The sequence below is a fragment of the Dasypus novemcinctus genome, chromosome 6 (genome assembly GCF_030445035.2).
Source record: "Dasypus novemcinctus isolate mDasNov1 chromosome 6, mDasNov1.1.hap2, whole genome shotgun sequence".
NCBI lineage: Eukaryota > Metazoa > Chordata > Mammalia > Cingulata > Dasypodidae > Dasypus > Dasypus novemcinctus.
Window position 1 is genome coordinate 57,460,480 of NC_080678.1, and position 26,243 is coordinate 57,486,722.

General features: G+C 41.5%; 1 protein-coding gene across 25 annotated transcripts in view; it reads left to right on the forward strand.

Moving 5' to 3' along the window:
* The window catches only part of SGMS1 (sphingomyelin synthase 1), a 390,648-nt gene that overhangs the window by 3,770 nt on the left and 360,635 nt on the right, over window positions 1-26,243 (forward strand). The gene's annotated exons all lie outside the window — the stretch shown is intronic.

The window sequence follows — 26,243 nt, forward strand, 5'->3', positions numbered from 1 at the left end:
TACCTTATTCATTTTTTTAAGTCTGTAAATGGGGTTCTCTCCTCACTGTCACTAGAATAAAGTATACACATCAATGCCATTTTTTGTTTTGACCCTTAAAGTCATAATTTCCGTAAGTCATAATTGCTTATGTTGGCTATAGACATTCAGTTTTTGCTTGAAAACTCAACATTTTTACTTTTTCCTGGTCAATCCCTGAATTTTCAACTGGTGACAGATCCTCCACTTTGCTAACATATCTCAGGAAAATCAAAAGGACTTTTTTTTTTTTAAACAAAAAAAGTGCGTTTGTTAGACGTCAAATATGATTTAATTTACAGAACTGCATTTCACACAAAACATTTCAAGAAAACTGTAGAATTCCCAGCCCTTTATCATCCAATAAAAAAAATTACTTCTGTAGAAAATACGAAATACTGTTTTGGGAATAAAAATTCTGGATTGTTTCCATATGCGGATAAGTGCCTCAGTCCTTGGGGGAGATGTGAGTGTGAGGCCAACTCACTTGTCTGCACTAGATCTTCACTATTCTCCCTCCAATGATTTAGCTGCGACTTCTTCCCCTAAAGACATGCTTTTCTAACATGGGCTTATTTAAAGTTACCCAGAAGGATCTATTGCATTTTCTCACATAAATTCAGTTGTGGTGATTTTTATTTTCTGATTTTCCCATAACCACTTTCCCACAACTTTGTGGCAAACTATTCAGTGTCTCTTGGAAAAACTGTGCTGCCAGTCTGCCCTTGTGGGGGTATGACTGGCTATAGATGGCTCCTTTGCCTTTTTGGGATGATAGCTATAGTCATAGCATTCTCTTCTGGAAGAATTTATGGCATACCAGGTCTTAAATATTTTGGCTTTTCTGTTAAATGCTCTTCTTCTAGAATATAAATGGCCATTTATTGTCTTCTACAAGCTTTGGCTATAAAGTTTTTCCCCTTAGTAAGCTACTAAATCACAAGATCAATTTGGAAGTGGTGGGAGTTGGGAGGCAGCATTGGATGTGGGGGAGGGGAGAGTGAAGAAAGTAGAAGAGAAAGGGGGAAGTTGACTCCAGGAAGATGGCTTTGTAACTGAGACTTCCGGTTTCTATAAAACCAGGTGGAGGGAAGCGGACTTGGCCCAGTGGTTAGGGCATCCGTCTACCACACGGGAGGTCCGCGGTTCAAACCCCAGGTCTCCTTGACCCATGTGGAGCTGGCCCATGTGTAGTGCTGATGCGTGCAAGGAGTGCCCTGTCATGCAGGGGTGTCCCCTGCGTAGGGGAGCCCCACGCACAAGGAGTGTGCCCCGTAAGGAGAGCTGCCCAGCGAAAGAAAGTTCAGCCTGCCCAAGAATGGTGCCACACACGGAGAGCTGACACAAGATAACGCAACAAAAAGAAACACAGATTCCCATGCTGCTGACAACAACAGAAGTGGACAAAGAAGATGCAGCAAAAAGACACAGAGAACAGACAACCCGGGTGGGGAAGGGAGAGAAGTAAATAAATCTTTAAAAAAAAACAACAAAAACCAGGTGGAATGGCTGATCAACAAGTGTGGCTCAGCCTTACCTGGAGTACTCTGCCCGCCTCCGGAGTTGTTTTGATCTTCACATATAAACATCACACACAAACACAAACACAGACACATACACACACCCTTTGGTTGAAATCAAGAACACGTACTTTTTAAGTACTGATGTACCAAAGAGGGGAAAACCAGGGTTCAGTAGCAGGTTAGATCATTGTGGCCGCAATCCAAGCTTGTGTTTCAGAATGGTTCCCCTGCATTCTCTAGGTGGCACACAGGTCTTCCCCTTAGTGATGCTAGGCTACTGGGACTTCACTGAAGCTGCCATTGTATGTAAATGCAGGTGGCTTGAGGGCTTAGCGCTGGTTTTAACTTTTAAACTTCTTTAGTTGTTGGCATCTGCTCCTTTCTCTCTGCAAAGCCTCTTTTATTTATTTATTTATTCAGTTAGTTAGTTATTTAGTTATTTATTTTCCTTCATTCCCTCTCCCATTTTGTAGTCTGCCAGAGGAGCTGCCTCTCATTTGTTGGATATATGTTTTTGGATATGGATGTATCCTTGTTAAAGATGTATTATTTTGTGTGTTTTTAATTTCCATAAGTGGTACTGTACTACTGTGCTGTGGGCTTCATTCTTTTTCCTTTTCATTTGATGTTAAAACTTTTTATTATCTAAATTTGCAAACATTCATGAAAGTCTAAAGAATTTCATTCAGTATTTTATTTGTGAGATCTTTGTTAGTATAGGTATATCTAGTGCATTGTTTGTGAATGCTGCTTTGTAGGGCTTGGTATACATTTATTAGTTTTCCTTAACCATTCTGCTAGTGATGGACACTTAGCTTGTCTCCATTGCAGCTACTCAAGCAAAGCTGGGGTGAATATCCTCTTTGTGGTCTCTTAAAGATGTATGTGAGACTATTTGTAGGGTTGTGGTTCCAAAAGTGTGGTCCACACCCAGTAGCATCATCACCTGGAATTTTGTTAGAAGTGCAGATTTTGGGGCTCAGCCTTATACCTCCTAAATCAGAAACCCTGGGGGCAGAGACCGACAATCTGTGTTTTAACAAGCTGGTCTGGGAAAGTTTGAGAACCCTGCTTCAAGGGCCTATACCCTGGAATGGGATGGCTAGGTTATAGGGTACAAGCACACCTGATTTTGTGAAATACTGCCAGAGTAATCTCCAGAGTTGCTGAAGGGGTTTACTCACTCCTATTAGTGCTTGAAAGTTTCATATTCCCCATATCCTAGCCAATGTTTGATATTGCCACCTTTCTAATCATGAGATACTATAAACTGGTATCTCATTGTTTTAATGTGAATTTATGTGATTTCTTACTGAATTTGGGCATCTTTTAATATATTAACTCTTCCAGTTTCTTTGACTAAGTTCAGTGTGTTTTCTAATGTGTTGATTTGCAGAAGTTTCTTGCCTGTTTTAGATATTAATCATATTTTGTTATCTGTTAACTTTTTTCAGTGGTAACTTCTGTTGATGAGAAGTTGTTGGTTTTGATATAGCTCACATCCATCAAATTTTGCCTTATGTTGTACTTTAACAGTCTTGTTTAAGATGTTCTTCCTCACCACAAGATTACCAGGCTAGTCTGTATTTTATTCTATCAGTTTGCTTGTTTTACCTTTCGCATTTAGGTCTTAGATCTGTTTGAGGTTCATCTTTTATATGGCATAAGGAATCCAGCTTTATTTTTTTCTTTTGAGTTTAATGATCAGTTTGCAGTAAATCATCTATTAAACGGTGTGTTCTTTCCCCAGTAGTTTTTGTGGAGCAACCTTTATCATACATCAGGTTCTCACATAAATAAATGAATCTATTTTCTCAATTTAAGAATTATAATTTACATATGATAAATTTAAAGTATACAATTTGATGAGTTTTGACAGATGTAGAGATGAACATACCTGTGAAATACCACCACAACCACGATAGAGCATTTGCCTCACTCCACGGCTTCCCATGTGCCCCATTTGCAGTTAGTCCCTCTCTTTGTCGCTAGATGCAGGCAGTCTCTGATCTGCTTCCTGTTGCTATAGATTAGTTTGTATTTTTTAGAATATTATGTAAATGGGACCTCACAGTATGATACTCTTTTATGTTGGACTTCTTTTCCTTAACATACTAATTTTGAGTTCTCAAGAAAATGTTGGATGTACTATTTGTGTTGCCCTTGACTGGATCGTCTAATATGTAGAGAACTGATGCCTTTTCCACTCTTATTATTGTAATTTTACCCATGAACATGGTTATCACCCAGTCTTTTAAAAAGGGCTTTTTAATAGAGTTTAAAATTCTCTCTGGCATAATACAATGTTTTCCAAGGGTAATGGTGTATCTTTGAGGAGAATTTCTGTCTGGGCACCTTAATCCCCACCTTAGAGGTAGGCAGAGGAGTGCTTTTGGGGCAGATCTCATTTAGATCTCTGTCTTTTCTCACTAGCCTTGAGTGACTTTGGGCAAGTTACTACTCGGAGCCCCAGGTTCCCCCTTCCTCAAAGTGGGTGTAGGGCCCCTCCTCTACAAGGCTGCTGAGGGGTTTAAGTGAAATACTGTAGGAAAGGCATGGAGTACTGGTCTTGTAAGAGAGTTGCTGCTCAGTGAATGTTGGTGTAATAGCTCCGCTGGTGCTGGCTTTAAGTAACATCTTACTTTTATTCTGCTTCTTAAGGATTGACAATAAAGAAGCCTCTGAAAAGCAAAGGGAATAAGCCACCCAGTTAACCATGTAACACTCTCTTGTTGTATGACTATATGTATAATCCTATACTTCTGTCTCGTTTGAGGGTTTCACAGAGTGTGTGAATAATTCCAAAAAGAAATTATGGAAAAAAAAGGGGAAGAAAATAATTATGGAAAAGAAATGGGGAAGAGAAGAATGACATACAAGAAACAATTGGATGTGACAGATGGTATATCATTAGGGGATAAGTAGTGTGGTACAAGAGGAATTAAGGGAGAAATCCTGCTCTAAAACAATTTTGATTTGATTTTGGTAGAATTAGATTAAGGGGGAGAGAAGAGGGGAGAGAAATCAAGGGTAATTAGCATTTCTGTCCTGGGCCTTGAGGGCCAAAGTATTGAATCCATGACAGTGCCTTAGACTGTGCTTCGTTCAGGATCAGTGGTAACTGGTGGCTGGTAGGTAACTAAAGCCAGCAGCTGTCTGTCTTGTAGTGCAGTGGTTAAGAGCACTGACTCTGGATGTGGATTTCAGCCTCCCTATTTAGGAGCTATGACACTTTGGGCAGCTTATGTAAACCCTCCATGCCTCCATTTCCCCAGTCCTGGTGGGTGGTAACAGCAGTAACTTCAGTGGGTTGTTGCGAGCACTTTATGATTTAGCATTTGTAAGGCACTTACTGCCTGGTACAAGGTAAGCAAGATAGAAATGTACGCCATTATTGTTGCTACTTTTGTTAATCTTCATAGAGTTCCTCTGGCATGTTGCATGTCCGCTGGACCAAAGAAGTCTCTGCATGTTTCTGAGCATGTGGTGGGTGCTCAGACTGTAGACTGGGTGAGTAAATGCCTGAAGATGGGGAGGCACAGTGCATGTGGGCCAGGGTGATCTCTGTCAAAAACATAAAGTGGAATGGATGGAATAAGTCAGGGGCTTAATACGCACAAATCAAGCTTCATGTTGCTGTATCCCTAGTTTCTGAGTTACCTGTTGGTAGAGATGTAGTAATTAGAGGGGTTCACATTTGCTGGGGGCTAATGACAGATATTGTCATTATCCCCTTTTAGAAACAGAGAAGGGGGTACAAGTCATTTGCTCAAGAAAGTAGAAGAAGGAGTGCTCTGAAGGAGTTCAGTGCTTGGGGTCTTCGCCACTTGGCAAATGCAACAACGCTAGGTGCCCTTGGTGGGGAGTCTTCGTAAGTATGCAAAGAGTAGTAAAATACAGGTTAGTCCATCAGGATATCCTGTCACCTTAGAGGTTTATCAGACTGGTTCTCAAATTTCAGTGTGCCTTATAGTCCTCTTGCAGGCATGTAAAATACCCCGTGCTGAGCCCTACCCCCAGCAGAATCTCTGAGGCAGGAGTTTGGAGCCCTACCTGGTAGTTTGAATGTTAAACTTGCACCCAGATGATACTGGTCTGGGGTCCACTCTTGGAGAACTGCCACTGGAAGCAGTACCCATTGTCAGCGAGGAACCAGCTCCTTCCTCTGGTTATTATCAGGAAGACTTCAGTTTTAGAAATTTTAAATATCTTCTACCTCACGAAATTAAAACTAAACTGAACTTGCTTGATCTTGTTTATCTGGAACAGCAGAGGAGTCTCTGAGCCAGTACCGAGCAGAAATTTGCTTTCCCAGTTTGGCAGTGTTTCTTTTGACCCAGGATGGTGAGAAAACTTGGAAATTCATGTTAATGTCAAGACTTATTAGAAACATGAAATGATCTAATAAATCCCATCTTTGGAAGATGGCCTGAATTTGGTTTCTTTTATTTTGTTGCTTTCCCGCTACCTGCCATAGACCAAAAAGGTTAATGGCCATTATTTATCCCCATGGGAAATTTATGGCCCATAGAAATTATAGTATGTTAAGATACATAGCCTTGTAGTGGAGAGGCAGAAGAGAATCTTATTTGACTGGGTTATTTGTAGTGGAAAACTGTTTGTATGTAGTACTGAATTAAAAAAAAGTGGAATACCTCTCTCCAGCTGTTGCGAAGTGAAAGAGCTACCATGTATAACTTAGTGCAGCGCCTACACGCTGTAAACCCTTTAGAAGTATGAACTGTGTTATTACAGCAAAAGTTTGCTGTTTTGCAATCCAGGCTGTGTCTTTCCCATTTAAACAGTGCCACAGACAAAATTGTGGAATGAAGAACTTTCAGAATTAAAAGATTTTGCAGGAAGTCAGGGCTTGAAATTAACTCATTTTATTGCTGACAGCAGGAGTCAGAGGAGAAGGGTTCAGGTAAATTGCATTTGGGAAGAAACATTGGTCCAAATTTTCCTGTTTTAGTTGTCAGGGCTCTCCTGTGATCTCATCAGCTTGGAATAGCTTGTATGCTTGGTGAGGGGTGTGGCAGGGCAGAGAAGATGGAGGGCTTGCCAGGGAAAGACTGGCGAGGCCTGAGACACCATTTCATGTCTGCGAGATGCTCTTAAGTCTGGTCTTTAACGCAGGGTTTACAGTGGCAGTAAACACTCTTGAGGGTGTGCTGCTGTGGGTTAGATTCCTGTTAAGCTCTAAGGTGCAGAGATGAGTGAGATGGGGCTGACACCTTGATGCATTAGTGGGGGAGACAGACATGTCTACAGCTAAGTGTCAACACCAAGTAGTGAGTGCAGCAGTATCCTGGGCGCTCTAAGGCACGGGGGTGGAGGGCTGGACAGAGAAGTTCACTTGGGAGAGGCTGGCTATGGTAGGCAGAGCATTTGAGAAGGTAACTGATAGCATAGGTTAGCATGGATGGGACTGGAGGTGGTTCAAAAGTAACATGGGGTTTGCTTTTTCAATGAGACAACTCTGACAACAGGGGAAGTGGAAAGGTGTGAGGTGTGTGGTTTGTAAGCAGTCTGTGAAGGAGAATAGAGATCTGGGGCTGCATTTCAAAACTGCTTAGAAGTCATGCAACCATTTGATGGTTTTCTTTCTTTGTCTTTAGAAAAATGTGGGTAAATTTTAGCTACCTCCTAGGAATGTAAAACCTGGAGAAGATGAATGCAGGTCAGCTTTTTAAAGAAAGACTTTATTAAAAACAACCTTTTATTTACTGTCAGTTTTTGGCCAGTGTTCAGTTCTACCTTCATTTTTGTTCTTAGTGTTTCTCACTTCTCATTCCTTCCCTCTCTCCTTCCCTCCCTTTCTACCTTAAAGTCCTTACAAATGATTTACAAGGTAAGGCATATCTGCCAATGGTGTGACCTTGAAAAACTTGGGGTCGTTTTTTTCTGAAAATGGATAGTTTGGATTAGCTGACCTTTCCCTAGTCATATAGTCCCCAAATTCTATGAGTTCTATGATATGGGACACGTGAAAAGAATGGTGTGTGGCTCCACTCCATCTTTTATTATCCTGTTTATAATAATCTTATTTCAGCACTGCTTTTCTCTATCCTAGTTAGTTTCCATGTCTAAAACACTTTATAGAAACAGCAGTCAGTGGTTGATTGTCCAGCTGCTGGTGTTTCCAAGGTAGTTGTGGCTGCCCCTCCAGGCAGGCTCTCTCTATTAATGGTGTGGAATGTGGGACCTTCAGTCTTTCACAATTTCCATGCAGAAATAGTATGTGAAGCCATGAAGGATAGGGATGTTACAATGACCTCAGGTGGCTGGGGGCGCCTCAGCTAAGCCAGGCAGATGGATGATGCTCAGGGTGGAAGTGAAGTTGATGAGAGGCACACATTAAGAGAAGAAAAAAGAGGAAAAAAGGTAGGGTGATGAACAGACCTCAAGAATAAAAAAATTTCTCAGGTAGGATGGTGGATAATAGACCTCAAGAATACTGCCCCCTAGGGAAGTGGGAGAGATCCCCCGCCCCCCGCCAGGTAGGAGGGGCAGTAGCAGAGGTGGGAGAAATGGGAAAGGAGAGGGAAATAGCAGCTAATGGGAACTTAGGTGTTTCTCTGGCAACTCCCCCACCCCCCTCAGTTCCTAAGCTGACAGCTGTTGGGGCAGACGTTTGAAAAGGAGGTGGGAGTGTGTGGCAGGGGTGCAGATGTACGTGAGGGCAAATGAGAAGAGGGTTTATTACTCTTGAGGAAACTAGTGTTGGAGAGGGAGATGTGTGAGGCCAAGTGGGGCAGTGGCTGGTGTGAAGGTGCACAGGCAGTCAGTCACCTGAGAATAGGAAAGCCAGCAAGATGGCCTGCTGGAGAAAAGGCTGTGGATGAAAGAATCTAGGGAATTAAGCCTGAGATAGCCTGCCCTGCTTACTTGAGATAGAGGGCATGTGGAGACAGGTGTGACTGGCTGCTAGGGCACACCTGTGAAGTTGTAATGACCTTCTTGAGACATTTGTGTACTAGTGGGAGAAAAGAGGTCCTTTTGGATAACAGGGATTGGGAAAGGCAAGGACCCAGGGTCCCTGCTTTTGAACATTCCTTGGGGAGTGGTGCAAAGAGCTGTGGACTCAGATTGAAACTTTTTTGGGCTTTCTCTCATGTGAAAGGGGAATAATAATTACCAGCTCACAATGTGAAGATCTTGGTTGTGTTCCCTTGCTAGCGTAGGGCATTTTCTGCAGTTGCTGAGGTGGCTTGGGAAGGGGTAGCTGAGGATGACCCAGAGATTCCTGCATCTGAGAGGTCCCCTTTCCTCTCACTGAATGGGGTGTTGACCATTTACTTGACTGGAAGAACATATGGCTGTTGCACAGGGACTGTCCATCTGTACCCATCTCTCTGTTCATGTGTTGAGAGTTTTCACTGCCTGGACAGAGTAGTCATTTCCTTTGTGTTTCTTCCTGATCACATAACATAGCCTGTCTCAGTTGTTGCCTTGGCTGTTAGTCCACTCTCCTCACCTGGAGTTCTCAGTGCACAGACTGCCGTGTGTGCGTCATGGCTCACTGTGGAAGTCCTGTGGATGGCCGCAGTCTTTAGCTTAAGCATTCAGGATCATTGGGCCTGGCAGCTTTGACAAGGCTAGGGATAGAGGGGTGTACAAAGCAAAGTCTTGGATCTCGTGGAGTTTTCTTGGTAATAGGGCAGATGGTCAATAATCAGGTAAACTATGTAGCATGTCAGGTGGTTATGAGACAGAGCCTCACCTTGCCCCCTGATGGCTCTGCCACCCATTCAACAAGGTCAGTAATTTGACATTTGCTTTACTGGTGCTGTCTGTGTAGTGACACCTGAGTTACACCGTAAGACACTACTGAGTTACCAGCAGTTGTGCTGGGCAGTGTTCCAAGTTTCCATTGGCCCCTGAACATGGCCAACTTTTCTTCTCCCTTTGGTGTTAGAAGCAGAGGTGGGATAGTGAGAAGGCTCTCAGGAGTTTCTCAAGCCTCTTTTGGTCATTTGAACGTCCTCTCAATGGCTAAGGTTTCTTACTGGGGTCCATGGATGGGCTTCCTATGGCCACTGCAATAAATTTTGCATTTTGTGTGTACTTTTGGATTTGGATTTGAGTGTACTTTTCTGTGGAGAGTGTCCATAGCTTTCATTAAATTCACCAGGAATGTCTCTGAAAGGTCCATTTTTATGAAACGAAATAAAAAGTTGAAATTAGGCCATGGAGTTTCTCTTAACTGCCCTCTTTCCCTCTTTTCAGAGGCTTATGAGAAATGACTGCCTAAAAGGTGGGAAGTTACACTAAGAGCCTTATCACAGTTAGATAGGGCTTGTGTTTCTGTGTCTTATGGGTGGGGCAGGTTCAGTTATTTCTCTGAGGAAGTAAGAGAAGCAAAATGATGTAGCTGGCATCATTGGAAGATCAGCTTCCTTAGAGGGAGGAAAAGTAGGCAGGAGTGTGTGATGCCACACAATGTGGTTTTGTCCTCTGCTGAACTACAAGAGAAGGTTGAACCGCTTGGAGAAAAGCAGAATACCACTTGGGGCAGATACTGTCTTTGACCAGCCCTGAAAATGTGTCTGGAGTGGACAGTTTAGGACTTTGGCTCTTGATGTCAAAGGCACCTGTATAAGGAGATTTCTGTTCTTGAGAAGTCCACAGTAGTTTAAAGTTGCCTCTGGATTAATAAGAGGGAAATGGGGTTTACCTAAATAGTAAAGTTCATGATAACTGTCCTTCAAGAAAAGACTGTGTCAGGTGGCTTTTAAAAGTGATGGCATAAATACTTTCTTACTCTTTGACCCAGCTGTTCTACTTTTGGGAATTTATCTTAATGAATAATCAAAGTTATTACTCATCCTAGATCTGTTTATCATAGTGAAAAACTAGAAACCATCTAAATATCCAACAATAAATTAATTATGTATATCTATACAATGGAATACTGTGCAAACCTTAAAGATAATATCTAGAAGAAAAATTAACCATATAGAAAGTTGTTCTAAAGACATTATTTGCAGAAAGTACATGTTGTTATGCATACTGCTTTTGTGAAAATTAAGCTTCAGAAAATACTGGTTGGGCACCTACTATGAACCAGGGACCTGTTGGGCACTGGGGATACAGTGATAGGCAGCTGCCCTTCCTACCCTCGCAAGCTTAGTCTGTTAGGGAAATATTCTAGCCATATCGACTTGGCCATAGTCATCACAGGAGGATTACAAAAAGAATGGCTCCTGAACAGACACTTCTGCCACTGTAAGGTCATATTTCGTGTACACCTGTTATTAGCGACATCACTGATTTTCTAGAAAGCTTTAAGTAAGTAAGAAAGATGCCATGCTGATTAATGCCCTTCTGTAAAACTATCTTCCTTGCAGCCTTTTCTACCCACCCCCCCCAGCACAGTACAAGGCCCTGGGGGGTGGCAAGGTATGAAGGTGGTGGCATACTAGTTTTAGGAGCATGGGATAGTCCCTACCGTTCTTTCTGGCTTCTGTTTGCCATGCTTTAGTTGTCACAAGCCTTGACACCAGTTTCCCTGGAATTGTCTCTTATTTGTTCACTGTCATCTCTCTTGGGCTCATGTCATTCTGAGTCCTGAGTCCCTAGTATATTGTGATCTGTGGAATTTGTAGCCATGTGAAGTCATGCATTAAATCATCTGGCTTAAATCATTTGTTGGCATCTGGCAAGGCCTTGAATTGGTATGTAGGTATCCTGACTCCTGGATGGGCATCTTTGCTGCTAAGCAACAGGTGCAACCCCTCCTAGCCACCACAGGGATGACTCTTTGAAGCATTTTTTTTGCATTGAAAAGTAGTATACATTTCAAATTGGTGACCCGAAAAAGCTGCAATAAACTTAATTCCTTCAAAGGCTCAAGAACTGCACATTCCTTGTGGAAGAGAAAATTAGCCACTGTCTTGTCAGAATTGAGATCAAGTAGAAGTAGTGTTGGTGTTTGGCAAGTATGTGGACAGTGATATGTTCTTAGCTAAAACTTAGTGGCTTCCTGCTGTGTGCCTGACACTGTGGTGGGCTTGCAGGGTCCACAGAGGAAAATGTGCTCTCAAGAATTCATACTCTAGAGAGGGCTGCTGTCTAGAGAGGGCTGCTGACAATGTAGTTTGATTAAATGCTATTTCTGCTAGTTTCTGGGACTCAGTGAATTTTGGCCGAAAGTGTTGAGGAAGGCTTTCACAGAGAAAGGCAGGCTTCAGCTGGTTCTTAGTGAGGGGATGGGCTTGCAGTCTTTCACACAACTCCGTGAGGCACCACTGACATCAGTTGATGTGAATGGCACCTCTGGAGCTCTGCAGTGTACAGCTTGTGCTGATTGTTCAGGGTTTTGCCTTTTAACCTGAATTTGGATTTTCCTTTTTCTTTTTAGGACAAATTTTTGTTCTCCTTCCCTGCCCCCTCTGCCTTCCTTTCCCTCACCTCTCTACTCTTCTTCTTTCTCTTCCTCCATTGGAAAAATATAAGCTAAAAGAAAAGTATTCCTAAGCCTATCAACTATAGATAATCACTGTTATTTTGGTTTATGTCCCTCTAATCTTTTTTCTATAAATGTTAGGTATGTGCTAAATGTACATTTTGACCAAATGTTGAAAGATGGAAAGCTGAAAGGAATGATATTGCCAAAGCTAAGTATCACTGTTAAAATGGACTTCTGGGATACATGTATAAATATGAAATTTTATAAAAATTATTAGTTTTATTATTAAAAGTGTACTAGTCAGAGTTTGACAGTGAATACAGAAACTCCATTTCTCGGCAGATATGATCAATGTGCTGAATATTTGTGATACTGGGTTGACTTCCAGATGAGGTAGAGGAGCAAGGCTTTTTTTTTTTTATTTTTTTGTTTTTGAATTATTCGTTTATTTTTTGCTTAGCTCTGTCAGTGTGAGTGGTAGTTTGTCTCCAGCTTATTAAACTTTTTTGTCAAATAACTGATTTGTCTTCTCTTTACCACCTGGACCTGAAGCTTTCCTTGGGATGATGCAAATTCATTGAATAATGCCTCACCCCAGTTTTGTGCACTGCTTGAAAGAGAATATATCTGGATAATCTCAGAAGCAGAAGTAAGATTGTTGCTCTTTTTTTTTTTTTTTTAAAGATTATTTATTTATTTCTTTCCCCTTCCCCCCCTACCCCGGTTGTCTGTTTTCTGTGTCTATTTGCTGTGTCATCTTTGTCTGCTTCTGTTGTTGTCAGCAGCACGGGAATCTGTGTTTCTTTTTGTTGTGTCATCTTGTTGTGTTAGCTCTCCATGTGTGCGGCACCATTCTTGGGCAGGCTGCATTTTCTTTTGCGCTGGGCGGCTCTCCTTATGGGGCGCACTCCTTATGTGTGGGGCTCCCCTACACGGGAGACACCCCTTCATGGCACGGCACTCCTTGCGTGCATCAGCACTGCACGTGGGCCAGCTCTACAAAGGTCAAGGAGGCCCGGGTTTGAACCATGGACCTCCAATGTGGGAGATGGACGCCCTAACCACTGGGCCAAGTCCACCGCCCAAATTGTTGCTCTTACATGAATTTTTCTCTGATATTTTTGCATGCCCTAGCTGCTTCACATAAGCACAAAAATGTGTGCTTAAAGCCTTGACTCAGAAATGCTGCAGTGGAGCCATGTAATTGGCTTTCAAGATAACCTTTTTTTAAAAATTTCCTTCTGCATCTTGGTTTTAACTGCCTGCACACTAATTTCAGCAACTTCTTTAAAGGAGAATAACAGAAGAATATTTACAGAACTACTATGTGATAAATGTTTGCTCTCATTCAAGACATCGCAGTTTCTACCAGTTGAACTCCTTTCTCTGCAAGGAATCATTGGTAGTTCCTAAGCATTATCTTTTTTTTTTAAAGATTTATTTATTTAATCCCCCCCCCCCACCGGTTGTCTGTTCTGTGTCTATTTGCTGCGTCTTGTTTCTTTGTCCGCTTCTGTTGTCATCAGCGCCATTCCTGGGCAGGCTGCACTCTCTTTCGCGCTGGGCAGCTCTCCTCACCGGCGCACCCCCCGCGCGTGGGGCTCCCCTACGCGGGGGACACCCCTGCGTGGGGTGGCACTCCCTGCGCGCACCAGCACTGTGCATGGGCCAGCCCCACACAGGTCAAGGAGGCCCAGGGCTTGACACGCGGACCTCCCATGTGGTAGACGGACGCCCTAACCACTGGGCCAAGTCCGCTTCCCCCTAAGCATTATCTTTGATATTGTTAGCAAGCATGCTATGTTGATGCTGTTATCTGTAAAGTACAGTGTGTTAGAGCTATCTTTTCTACAAGCAGTCTTTTAAAATACGTAATAACCAGCCATTCCATTTTCTTTGAACAATTCAAATAAGAACATGACAAAATCCCCTGAATGTCATGTAGTTTGCTGCCTTTGGCTGAAGGGGTTTTTATTCTAGCATACATCTGGTATGCTCACCGAAAATGAATCTTCAGATAAATATGCAAATGACGTGCCTTGTTCATATCATTGGTATTGTCATACTGATGTGGTAACCTCCCTAGCCATGCAGTCATTGAGCTTGCTTCAATTTAGGAAGGCCAGAAATGACATCTGAAGAAGGCATTCCGCTTTTTGACCTTCTGGAATGAAACCAAAATTTAGATTTCAGCTGAGTATGGAAACTGAAGCCAACTTCGGTGGATTCTTAAATATATATGGAAATATATATTTTATTTGTATAGGTTTACAATAAAATCTTGCTGAGATGTGATAGAATATTCAGAATCTGTAATTTGCTTTTAAAAAGAACAAACATTTAAAAATAGGCATTTTATTTTAAATCAGGAAGAATATGTGTCTTCTTCTGACCAGTTTACAAGAGGGCTACGTTGTCCAAGTTTGGTCAAGGAAATGCCTACCTCACAGACATAAAAGCATCCAGACACTTTCAACAGTGATCAGTTGAAGGCATTAGTATTTGCCCGAGGGCAAGAGGTTCCACAATATTTCAGAGCTTTCTCACCAAGGAACTTGGCAGCAACCTTGAGCAAGGCCTGTCAGGGTTTTTGGAAGACAGCCCAGTGTTTTCATATCTTTTGCTCTGATGGCTCTTGCTTGTCATTCCTTAGGAGGGAAAAATCTGGCAATAGGGTTTGATTCTTTTTTTTTTAATATTTGTTTATTTATTTATTTATTTCTCTCCCCTTCCCCCCCACCGCGGTTGTCTGTTCTTTGTATCTATTTGCTGCGTCGTCTTCTTTGTCCGCTTCTGTTGTTGTCAGCGGCATGGGAATCTGTGTTTCTTTTTGTTGTGTCATCTTGATGTGTCAGCTCTCTGTGTGTGTGGCACCATTCTTGGGCAGGCTACACTTTCTTTCATGCTGGGCAGCACTCCTTAAGGGGCACACTCCTTGTGCGTGGGGCTCCCCTATGCAGGGGACACCCCTGCATGGCAGGGCATTCCTTGCGCGCATCAGCACTGCGCATGGGCCAGCTTCACAGGGGTCAAGGAGGCCTGGGGTTTGAACCGCGGACCTCCCATGTGGTAAACAGATGCCCTAACCACTGGGCCAAGTCTGCTTCCCAGGGTTTGATTCTTTTGCTCAGTCTTAGATGGTGAGATTCTCATAAGAGTTCTTTCTGGATATGCATATATGACTTATTTAAGTGATTTATTTGCCTATGATTCTGTCCCACTATAGCAGCTCAGGAATTTTTGTTTAGAGATGATAGTCTGTTCTGGAGGGACAGTTTAGGGTCTGGGCTGCAAATTTTGTGCACACTGCAAGCATGCTTGATTTTAAGTTATATTTTCCCCCAAATCTGTGTGAGGTAGTGACGGTCTGATGGAGCATATAGAATAGCAAATTCTTCCCCCACCCTGCCCAATGGCCCAGTGGTTTTGTGATACCTGGTTATCCTGTCATGATGGATTTGTAGGTACTCTTTTGTGGAGATGTAGGAAATTGAGGTTAGTTTCCTCTTCTTGGTAACAGAAATGAAATGTTTCGTACTTTCGTAATTTTGATAAAAATCTAATATGATTAACTTTGGTTTAAACAATGCCAGTCAAATCTGTTTATGCTGCCCTTGTTTTCTGAGGGCACATGACATATATGATGGTATTTGGATTGTATTAAAAATCTCTTTTCTTGTGTGATTTTTCAGTTTTTCACTGAGGTGTATGTGATTTGTAGATCTAAATGATCTTTTTTCTTTTTTGTGGAGTGGATTTTAAAACGTCTTTTAGGGGAACGGGTGGTTTGAACACCCCCTTCCCTTGTAAGAGGTTCCGGGTTCAGTCCCTGGTACCCCCCTTAAAAAAAAAAGTCCTTTGTTTAAATAGGTGAACTCTGGAACAAATTAATATGCATGTTTAATATTCAGCCATATAGTTTATACTTTTATGTAGTTACTTTTGACAATCAGTCAAATACCTTACCTCAAAGAATAACCATAGTACTGTCTGAATATATTTTTGGTTCAACATGTAAACTGTAATCAGAGAAATGTGTCTTTGGGAAAAAAGATAATTGGATCCTTTTGCATCATCACAGTTTTTAGTGTAGCTTAACTAGCCTGGCACTGTGTCAGATATTTAGGCAAATGATTGACAATTTACAGCTGAAGTATGTTTTATGTTATATATTTGGGGACTGACTAGAAGTTTGATTTCTGAGCTGAAGAATTTGTTGCATTGTGGGACTCTGGTAAGTCATAACTGTGTTTCTGCTTGGGCTGTCATGGGGGTGCTGGAGAACAGCAGACCTGTGGGGTTCCTGCCTATGTACTGATACCACATGTGGCAGTTTGATATTATTTATGAATTCCAAAAAGAGGTATTGATTATGTTTGTAAATTGGCCTGTTTCTCTGGGCTTGATACCTTTTGATTGTGTTAAATTCAAAGGCTTTGTTTACTTGATTAAATCAAGATTAGGGCTTTGATTTGACCATGTCATTAGGGCATGCAGGGTTGAGTCCCTGCCCCCTTGGTGGGCTATATAAACAGATACTCAATGAAGAACACAGTAGTAGATACACAGAGAAGATAAAGAGGAAGAGACACAGCTCCATAGACATGGAAGAGGATCTTGCAGCCCTGGGAAGAGAGACAAGCCATCTTGCAGTCCCGGGAAGAGAGACAAGCCATTTGCCTGATAGTTTTCAGCTGACCTTGTAAAGAGGCCAGAGCAGCTGTGTCTGGAAAGGGAAATGAGCCCTGGGAAGAGACACAAGCCCTATGCCAGTCTACAGCTGAGATCAGAAGAAGCTGGACCAATGGAGTACTAAGAGGGAAGAGGAAGGCTGTCGCCTGCCACCTTGCTTCAATATGGCAACAGTTTAGTAAGTAAGTAACCTTGAGTTGGACATTTTAGGGCCTTGTAACTATAAGCTGTTATCCTACTTCTGGTACCAAAATCTGTATTAATGAGCACCCTTTTGGCTGACTAATACACCAATTAATCTGACTTTACTGGTGCCAGATGTGTTAGGACTGCATCAGTGTAGGGCAGGGGTTCTTAACCTGTTTTGTTCCACGGATCCCTTTGACAGTCAGGTGAAAATCACAGACCCTTTACTAAGTCCACACTGTACTGTGTATTATTTAATAAATATATCACACCTGCACCAATACGTCCCTATAAGAATTATGTTTTTTTTTTTTTTTTAAATTTCCGGTCAAGCTCATAGACCCCTTGTTAAGAACCCCTGGTGTAGGGGAAAGTAAACCCCACTCTTGAGGAGGTTGCTGTTGAAGGCGGAATGCTAGCACATGTCTTGAGGGTATTTATACTCAGAATATCTGCATCATTCACCCTCTTCTGAGCCCCTCTTAATCAGAATCTTCCTTGACTGTTCCACTGAGATGCTATTTTTGATATTACTTCTGAGCCAACCACGTTGAATGAGACTTGGTCATCCTCCTTGACTGTTGTGGACCACCTTTCTTTCATTTCCTTTTCTACCTTTTGATCTTTGAGGCTCTCTACACTTCTCGTTCTCTTATCCCCCTCACAGGCTCCTTCCCTGGCACTTCTGCCTGATTTTTACATTTAAATGTTCCTGGTGAGCAGTCTCCCAGGTATGTGCAGGCTTTCCCTGGCTCGGGGACCAGTCCCTTTGCTTTGAGGTGAGGCCGTGGAGGGGGAAAGGTGTTTAACTGGGAGAGGGCTTTGATTATTTGGTTTTGACTCAAAAGTTCCTTACTGCCTTGGAGGGATGACCAGAACAGTTTAAGCCACTAAAACTTAGACATACGGAAGGAAGTGCTGGACAAAGTATGGAGCCTTTTTTGTATTGAGGCCCCAATTTTTAGGAAAAAACTTTAGGGGTCAGAAATATTGATGTGTAGGTTAAATCTGACCTTTCCCATTTTCTTATCTTTATTTTTTTTCATTTCTGTAATATTTAATGTGATTCCTACTGGAATAAACAATGGCAAGCATTTCATGTTTTATGCTATTTCCTAATTTTTAAAAATTTAGTAAATAATAAAACCTCACCCTATTCATGTGTGTTCTAGTTTATCCTGCCCCTTTGACTATATGTAAAAAACAAATTTTGTGCACTCTTCATAGTAGCAAACATTTAAAGATAAATAGTATTAGAAATAGACTTGCATAAATCTTTTTTTTCCCTGTCTCTCTGGCTCATTGCTGATTGAAACTTTAAGATCCCTTCAAATGTTATGGTTGTTCAATTTAAAATAGTTACTATGCAAATGTTTCTTTTATGACTGGAGAGGATTGTACAGTTTAGTGTTTATTCCTCAGTTTTCTATATCGCCCTAGTTAACATTTGGAAGTACTATTTTTTTTTTTTTAATTTTAGATTTCTTTTATTTATTCCCTCCCCACCCTTGCTGCTCAAGCTTACTGTCTGCTCTCTGTGTCCATTAGCTGTGCATTCCTCTTTGTCTGCTTGTTTGCTCTTCTCATCTTCTCTTTAGGAGTCACTGGAAACTGATCCTAGGACCTTTTGACATGGGAGGTAGGCACTCAATTGCTTGAGCCACCTCAGCTCCCTGGTTTGTTGTGTTTCTCATTGTCTTTCCTCTGTATCTCTTTTTTGTTGCATCATCCTGTTGTGTCATCTCTCCACGTGGACCAGCTCTCCTGCATGGGCCAGCTTGCCATGCAGGCTGGCTCGCCTTCACTAGGAGTCCCCGGGAACCAAACCTGAAACCTTCCATGTGGTAGACGGGAGCCCAGTTGCTCAAGCCACACCTGCTTCCCCTATTTTCTGATACTGTATTTATGAATGCTGATTTCTTGGATTTTTAAAAAATATGAATTACTTGGTAGAGATTTCTTTTTTTATAAGATTCGTTCATTTGTGGAGCCCAGGAGTTATGAGAGATCTAAGAGGGAATAGCAGATATTAGGAGGCATGTATCATGCTGTAATGAAAATAAAACCAAGGCTTTTGAGTCTAGGTATAGATGGGTTTGAATGCCATCTCTGCCAGTTACCAGCAATGGGACTGATGGGATATTGGGAAAATTACTTGAGTTGTTTGAATCTTAATTTCTTCATTTATAAAATGTGATAGTAATCTTCATCTTATAGGTTTATTGTGGGATTGAGTATAATGTCTGTAAATCCCTAGCATACTATAGGTGAAGAGTAAGTGTTAGTGGTTATTACATGGGTCCTTTCTGGAAGCAAAATGTATTAGAAAGTGGTTACATTTTTCTGTTACTTTATCATTTACCATTCCATAGGATATGAAAGTAGAAATGAGGAAGGACTAGACTGATTAAGACTTCATTTTATTGTTTGATAGATCATATTGACTAAATGTATTCGTTTTCATCTTTTCTCCTGATTGCTTTTTTTTTTTCATTTTAGAGCACAATGTTAAAAACAAAAGAGATTACAAAAAACTTTCTAACACTTTGGAAATAAATGGGTCTAACTAGCCACTTCTCTCCCCAGAGAATAGAGGCTTTACATTTATTTTTCTTTATTTCTGTTTGTTTTTCATTTTGAAAATATTTTAAGTGCTCAGAAAAATACAGCAAATAATATAATGAGCATATATGTATCCAAGACTCAGTTTTATCACATATTAGCACTTTGATGTGCTTGCTTAAGCACTTTTTTTTCCAGAGTTAAATAATATTTATCACATCTTCAGTGAACTGTAATTTCAGGGACCTTGCTGTCGTAGACATTGTTCTCTCATGTTTAGAACAGTGCCTGGTGAATGGTAGGCTCCAAATAAACAGTTTGTATCCTTTCCAAGCATCTTCCTTCCCACTCCTTGTTCCCCAAAGTCACACTGTCACAGATACAAAGACATTTAGCAGGGAGGTTATCAGACTCTGTTCAACTAGTGATACAAGTGTGATTTCAACAGGTACTGCCCTCAAGTAATTTTTAAAGTCATGATGTAATGAATTCAGAAACAGCTTCCATAGGACCCAGACAATTTTTGTTACATTTGTAGAGCTATAGAGTGGCATATGACACCTGAGCAGAGTCTCAGAGACAGATAAAGTAGATCCAACCCCATGTATTGGTTCTTTTGAGGGCTAAGGAGACCCACAGGTTCTATGGTCATGGCAGATAAGGTTCACTGCCATGTCAGATGGCCCTTCTTTGGAGCTGGTGTTTCTGCGTGATGGAACTGGACTCAGATGGGATCTCTTTTCACAAGACTTTCATGATACTTTACTGGAATTGTAATTGGTGTTGGGGTTTAAGATATATTTAGGGGATTTGAATCTCTGGACTGACAATATGATAGCCAGGCCCTGAGCCTCAACAGACTTCAGCTCCTACACTCTGATTTATTGGACTTACCCCACTCAGCTAACATGGAGTTGAAGAAGGTCAACCACCACACCATGGAGCCTGGAGTGCCTACAACTGAAAGCAGGAGGATTGCATCCAGTATCCATGTGGAATCTAAGCCCCCACTTGACATAGATGTGCAATGGACACAACCAATCCAATGTCCACAGAGAAAATGTGGCATTGGTATGGGAAGGGTGGCTATGGTGGCTGCTGGGTGTGGGGAATGGGAGGAAGAGATGAGATGGGGAGGCGTTTTCGGGACTTGGAGTTGTCCTGGATGGTGCTTCACGGACAACTGCGGGACATTGTAGATCCCCCCAGGGCCCAATGGATGGAACGTGGGAGAGTGTGGGCTATGATGTGGACCATTGACTATGGGGTGCAGCGATGCCCAGAGATGTACTTACCAGGTGCAATGGATGTGCCATGATGATGGGAGAGAGTGTTGCTGTGGGGGGAGTGGGGGGTGGGGGCGGTGGGGTTGAATGGGACCTCATGTTTTTTAATGTAATATTTAAAAAAAAATGAATTAAATAAAAAAATAAAAAAAAAATAGAGTGGCATATGTCTCAGGTCTGGTTTTCAGAAATAGCCATTGGAATGAACTTTGAGGAGCAGAGATGAGGCAAGTCTTTTAGGCAGTGGGAACAGTGTTTCTAAGGATTAAAAGGAGGTAGTTTAGAGTTCCCTGGACTCTTATCAGGGGGAATAGGAAGAGAAGAATAAAGTAGTCAGAGCAGACTTTGAATGCCAGTCTGTTTAATTTATTGAGTCCCTAATACTTACAGTGAATAGGACCAGGCTCTTAGTGGAGCTGTGGAACATCCTACAAGAAAAACTGACATTCCAGAAAGACTGTCTTAGTTTGCCATAGGGATGCTGATTAAAGAACCAGAAATAGGTTGGTTTTTATAATGGGAAATTTATTAGAGTAAAAGCTTATAGTTCTGAGGTGATGGAATGTCCAAATCAGGACACCTTCAGAAATGCTTTCTCACCAAAATCAGCTACTGTTTGTGCTAGCGTCCTGCCACGTGGTGATCAGGCAAGAATGCAGGTCTGCTGGCCTCTTTCTACTTTCTCCTTGGCTCTGCTGTGGGTGAACCTGGAGTCCTTTCTGTCACGTGGCTGGATCAAATATGGCAACTTCCTTTCTCACTGTGTCTCTGTTTATATCAGACCCAGCAAGAGGGCAGAGACTCAACCTGAGTCAGGCCTCACTGACGTAGTCCAATCATAAGGATTGCACTCTCACAGGAAAGGATTAGTTAAAAAACAATCCTTCTCTTTTTGGGATTCATGAAAGAATTTCAGACTGTCACAGAGACCATTCTGGATTGAAGTTCATTTCCTTCATTTCCTGGCTGTGTGACCTTGGGTAAGCCACTTAACCTCTCTGAGCTTCAGTTCTAAGGGAGGTGTGCACTCACTTTGGCCATTGAGAGGTTAAGAACATGGAATTGAATTCTTGCCTAGGCATTCCCCACTTCATTTTAAGAGGTTCTCTTGTCCACTGAAATTCTGAATAGGTAGCTAAATGATGAGAAACTTGAGTTTTTAGTTGGTTAGTTGGTCATAAGGCCCTGCATGTACAAAGTGAACTCAACTTGCCTGCCAAATCTGCACCATCTTCCAGGAGCTTGTGAACAAGACCATCCTTTCAGTTATCCAGACAGAACCAGAGAGTCATCCACAGTTCCTTTTCCTTTACCCTTGCATCCTTCCAGTCACCAAAGCAAGATCATATTGCTTCTTTATTATCTCTTGTATTCATTCCTTTCTCTCCATGTTCTCAAGCTCTTGTTACTTCCTGCCTGGGTTTTTACTGTAGCTATCCACTTGCTTCCCTTCCTTCGTTTCATTCTCCCTAGTGCTGCCGCTGTCCTCTTTCTAAACTGCAAGATGATGATGTTCATCCCTGCTTAACATGAGTCCATGATTCCTGTTGCCTAGAAGAGAAAGCCTGAAAGCCTGAGATTCTCAGTTTAACACTGGAGTCTACCATCGCTTGTCCCTCGTCATGCCCTCTCATCTACCATCCCCATCAGCTTTGTGGAATCCCTGGCATTGTGGTCCCTTACTTCCATGCCTTCTATCCACTTAGAATGCCTTTCACCTGGTTCACTTGTCTAATTCTCATCTTTGTAGACTCAGCTCAAGTACCCCCTCCTCTCTGAGGGCTTCCCTAATGTTCTCAGCAGTCTAGGTAGAGGATTTCTTGTCACATTTCTCCATCACCTGACCAGCCATGCCAGATTATGATTGTTTACTTAGCTGTTTCCAGAGTGCAAACGCTTGAAGGCATAGCCTGTTTTGTTTAATAAGAGAATATCTCTTAGTGCCTAGCATGGTGTCTGGAATGTATTAGACTCTCAAAAAAATTCTTAGAATATAAATGAATAAGAAATTACTTTTTTATCTGCATGTGGACATGAGAACTGAGCCTCAGTAACAGAAGCATTCTCTCTCAGCACCTTTCTTTCTCCATCAATTCTGGCATCTGCTCAACAGCCCAGCTATGGTGGAAGAGAAACATATGGCTGTCTTGAAAAAGGCAATTGGGATGTGTGGAAATATATTAACTTTCTCTGCCACCCTGTATAGAGCAGCAGGAATAGCACCTTGTGTCTGTCTGTTTATTTGTATTCTCCTTGAGTGCTTTTACAGACATTATCTCATCTGGTGCAAGTCACTAGTAGCCTGTGTGCTCGATGGGAAGGACATGATTATCCCATTTTGTAAATGGAGCAAGGAAGATAAAAAGAAGTGAAGAAATTTGTCCAAAATATAGTGAGTTGTTAGTGGTAGAAGATACTAAACCAGACCCTTAACGTGAAGTCTGCTGCTCTTTCCCTTCATCTTTCATAGCCAGTAGAACTAGGTTATATCAAATTGATGTGTTCACATTTAATCATAAAAAAGGAAAATTAACAAAAGCGGTCGTGTTGGAAAAGTTTTGTGTGTATTAACTTTGCTTGAGGGTATGCTTTTTAGCTGTTGATTTCCTTAATACCCTTTCAGTTCTGGTTTTAAATGCTGATGTTCATTAAGTGTCATTCTGAGGCTCCCTCTGCACAGAAATGAAGAATTTGTCACATTTCACTTGGTCAGTTTGGGAATATTACTGACTTCAATCTGTTTCTTGCATCACAAACTCAAAGTGATAACAATATCTTTTAAAATTGTATTCCTTCTATTCTGTGAAATCTTTAAAAATGAAATGGTTTCTTCTGTTCTAGAATATTGGAGTCATTTCATAAGCTTATGTTGGACAAGAAAGTGGCTCACGAGCATTCAACGTTCCCAATCTTAATTTGCAGGAATTTCCAAATTCTGAAAATTGCAGCCTCTGAAATAGGCTGTTGCAAGGAGACTGTGCCTGTAAATTTTATTAAATTATATGCTTGTAACCAGCAAAGATGAAGGCAAAAGGAGATTGAAAATACAAGGACAAAAACAATTAGGACATAACCGAGATAATCAGAATGAAACTTTTGGATAGGCAGCGTTCTTGTTACTTTTAGCAGTTGTTCATTCTCTTGATCTCTTGGAAATCTGTGCAGTTTTGTTATTTTATCAGTCTACATTTTTCTTGGCTGTTCTCTGCTCTTCAGAATTTGATGCTTGAGTTATTTTGGTCCCCTGACCCTGTGCAGCCTCTCTTCTCTTGGCTTCCACTACACAATAGGGAAGTTTTCTGGGTCTCCTCCTATCTTTTCTCTGTTTAATGGCTGCTGCTACCACCACCATGCTACCTTCTATACACATCAGTGCTTTTCACTCTATTTTGGTCCATGATGACATTTATGTGGACACATAGCTATTTTTCTGTGGCTGGACATTTCTACTTATTTGTCTTCAGTTACTTAAAAACAAATTGACTTGAGAATGGTTTCAGTGGGAAAGGGCCTTAAAGATCATTTGCCTCATTGCCCTCATTTTAGAATTATGTAAACTAAGGCTTGGGGAGGTGATGTGGTTTGCATAATTTCACAGTCACTCATTTGGTGAAAGCAGGCTAAAAACCAAGGTTTGGGATCCCCAGTCACACTTCTCAGTTCCTCTTTCCTGACTTCTCCTCACACATGGACTTCTGGTGCCATTGTATGCACTGTTACTTTTCCTAAGAAAGGAACTTTGAGAGTGATTTGACTCTCACCTGTCATCCTCTTCCCTGAAAACCAAATGTCAAATGTCTAGTCATTCACCAAGATCTTCTAATTCTTTGTGTGGTTTTTTTTTTTTTAAAGATTTATTTATTTATTTAATTTCCCCCCTCCCCCAGTTGTCTGTTCTTGGTGTCTATTTGCTGCGTCTTGTTTCTTTGTCCGCTTCTTTTGTTGTCAGCGGCATGGGAAGTGTGGGCGGCGCCATTCCTGGGCAGGCTGCACTTTCTTTCACGCTGGGCGGCTTTCCTCACGGGCACACTCCTTGCGCGTGGGGCTCCCCCACGCGGGGGACACCCTTGCGTGGCACGGCACTCCTTGCGCGCATCAGCACTGCGCATGGCCAGCTCCACACGGGTCAAGGAGGCCCTGAGTTTGAACCGCGGACCTCCCATGTCGTAGACGGACGCCCTAACCGCTGGGCCAAGTCCGTTTCCCTCTTTGTGTGGTTTTTAAAGGTTATTATTATTTTTAACAGTTTAAAGCATTGATGATCTAAATGATGGAGTATAGTTAATAATATAATTTTTTAAAACATTGGTTCATCAACTGTAACAAAGGTATCACATTAATCCAAAAATTCCCTTATGCTACCTTATTGTAGTCAAACCCTCCCCTAACTCCTGTCAACATTGATCTCTATAGTTTTGCCATTTTTAGAATGTCATATATTAATAAATGGAATTATACAGAATGTAATGTTTTAAGACTAACTTCTTTCATTTAGCATAATGCATTTGAGATTTATCCATGTTGTTGCATGTGTTAATAATTTATTCATTTTTATTACTAACTAGTCTGGTATTCCCTTTTATGGGGATGTACAGCAGTTTGTTTACTCATTTACCCACTGACTCCAAGCTAGCAATGTATGAGAGTTCTCTAGTTTCGCAGCATCCTTGTCAGCATTTGATACTGTCAGTTTTTAAAAAAAAATCAAGCCATTCTATTAGGTGCATACTGGTTTCTCATTGTGGTTTTCATTGACAATTCCCTGAAGACATGATGATGATGATGATGATGATGATGATGATATTGAATATCTCCATTTGTCATTCATATGTCTTCTGCCCACTATGATGTTTCTTATATGCATGACATCTCACTTTCTTGGCCCTATTCCAGGTGGCTATCATGCCTAGCTTTTTATATCAACGTTGTTGACTGTCTTCCGTAGCCTATTCCTAAAGTCAGGATGTTGAGCTCGTCATTTTATGCACATAATAATCTCATTTTATCCTTACGGAATCCTCATGAGAAAAGTACTGTGTTCCATTTTTATGGCAGAGAAATAAATAAGGACTCCATATTCAGTAGATATTTATTTAGTGCCTACTGTATGAGATGAGCCAGTTATTACAGTTCTGTGACTTTGGATAAGCTGTTTAACCTCTTTATGAGACAGATTTCCCTATCTCTTAAATAGTTACCAATGTTACAATATTTTTTCTTTCAAAGGGTTGCTGAGTGAGGAGTTTTATGAACAAATGTAGGTAACATGCTCAGCAGAATGTTTGGTATATACTGGGAAAATATTAGCAGTGGCTACTTCTGTTTTCTCCAAACACTGTATACCACACTGAGGTGGTTTCTGCTCCTCACTGGCTGCACCCCTCAGGAAAATTGCTTCCTGTTGGGCCTTCTACTTCACTCTGGATCAAATTACAGAACGGACACAAGATTCGGCCTTTGTTTTTTAAGAAACACAGTTTGCTGTGTCCTCTGTGTAACTCAGTAATGGGTTGCACCATTTGGTCGAAAAAGATGGGATTAGACCATTTTGCGAAGTAGACCTAC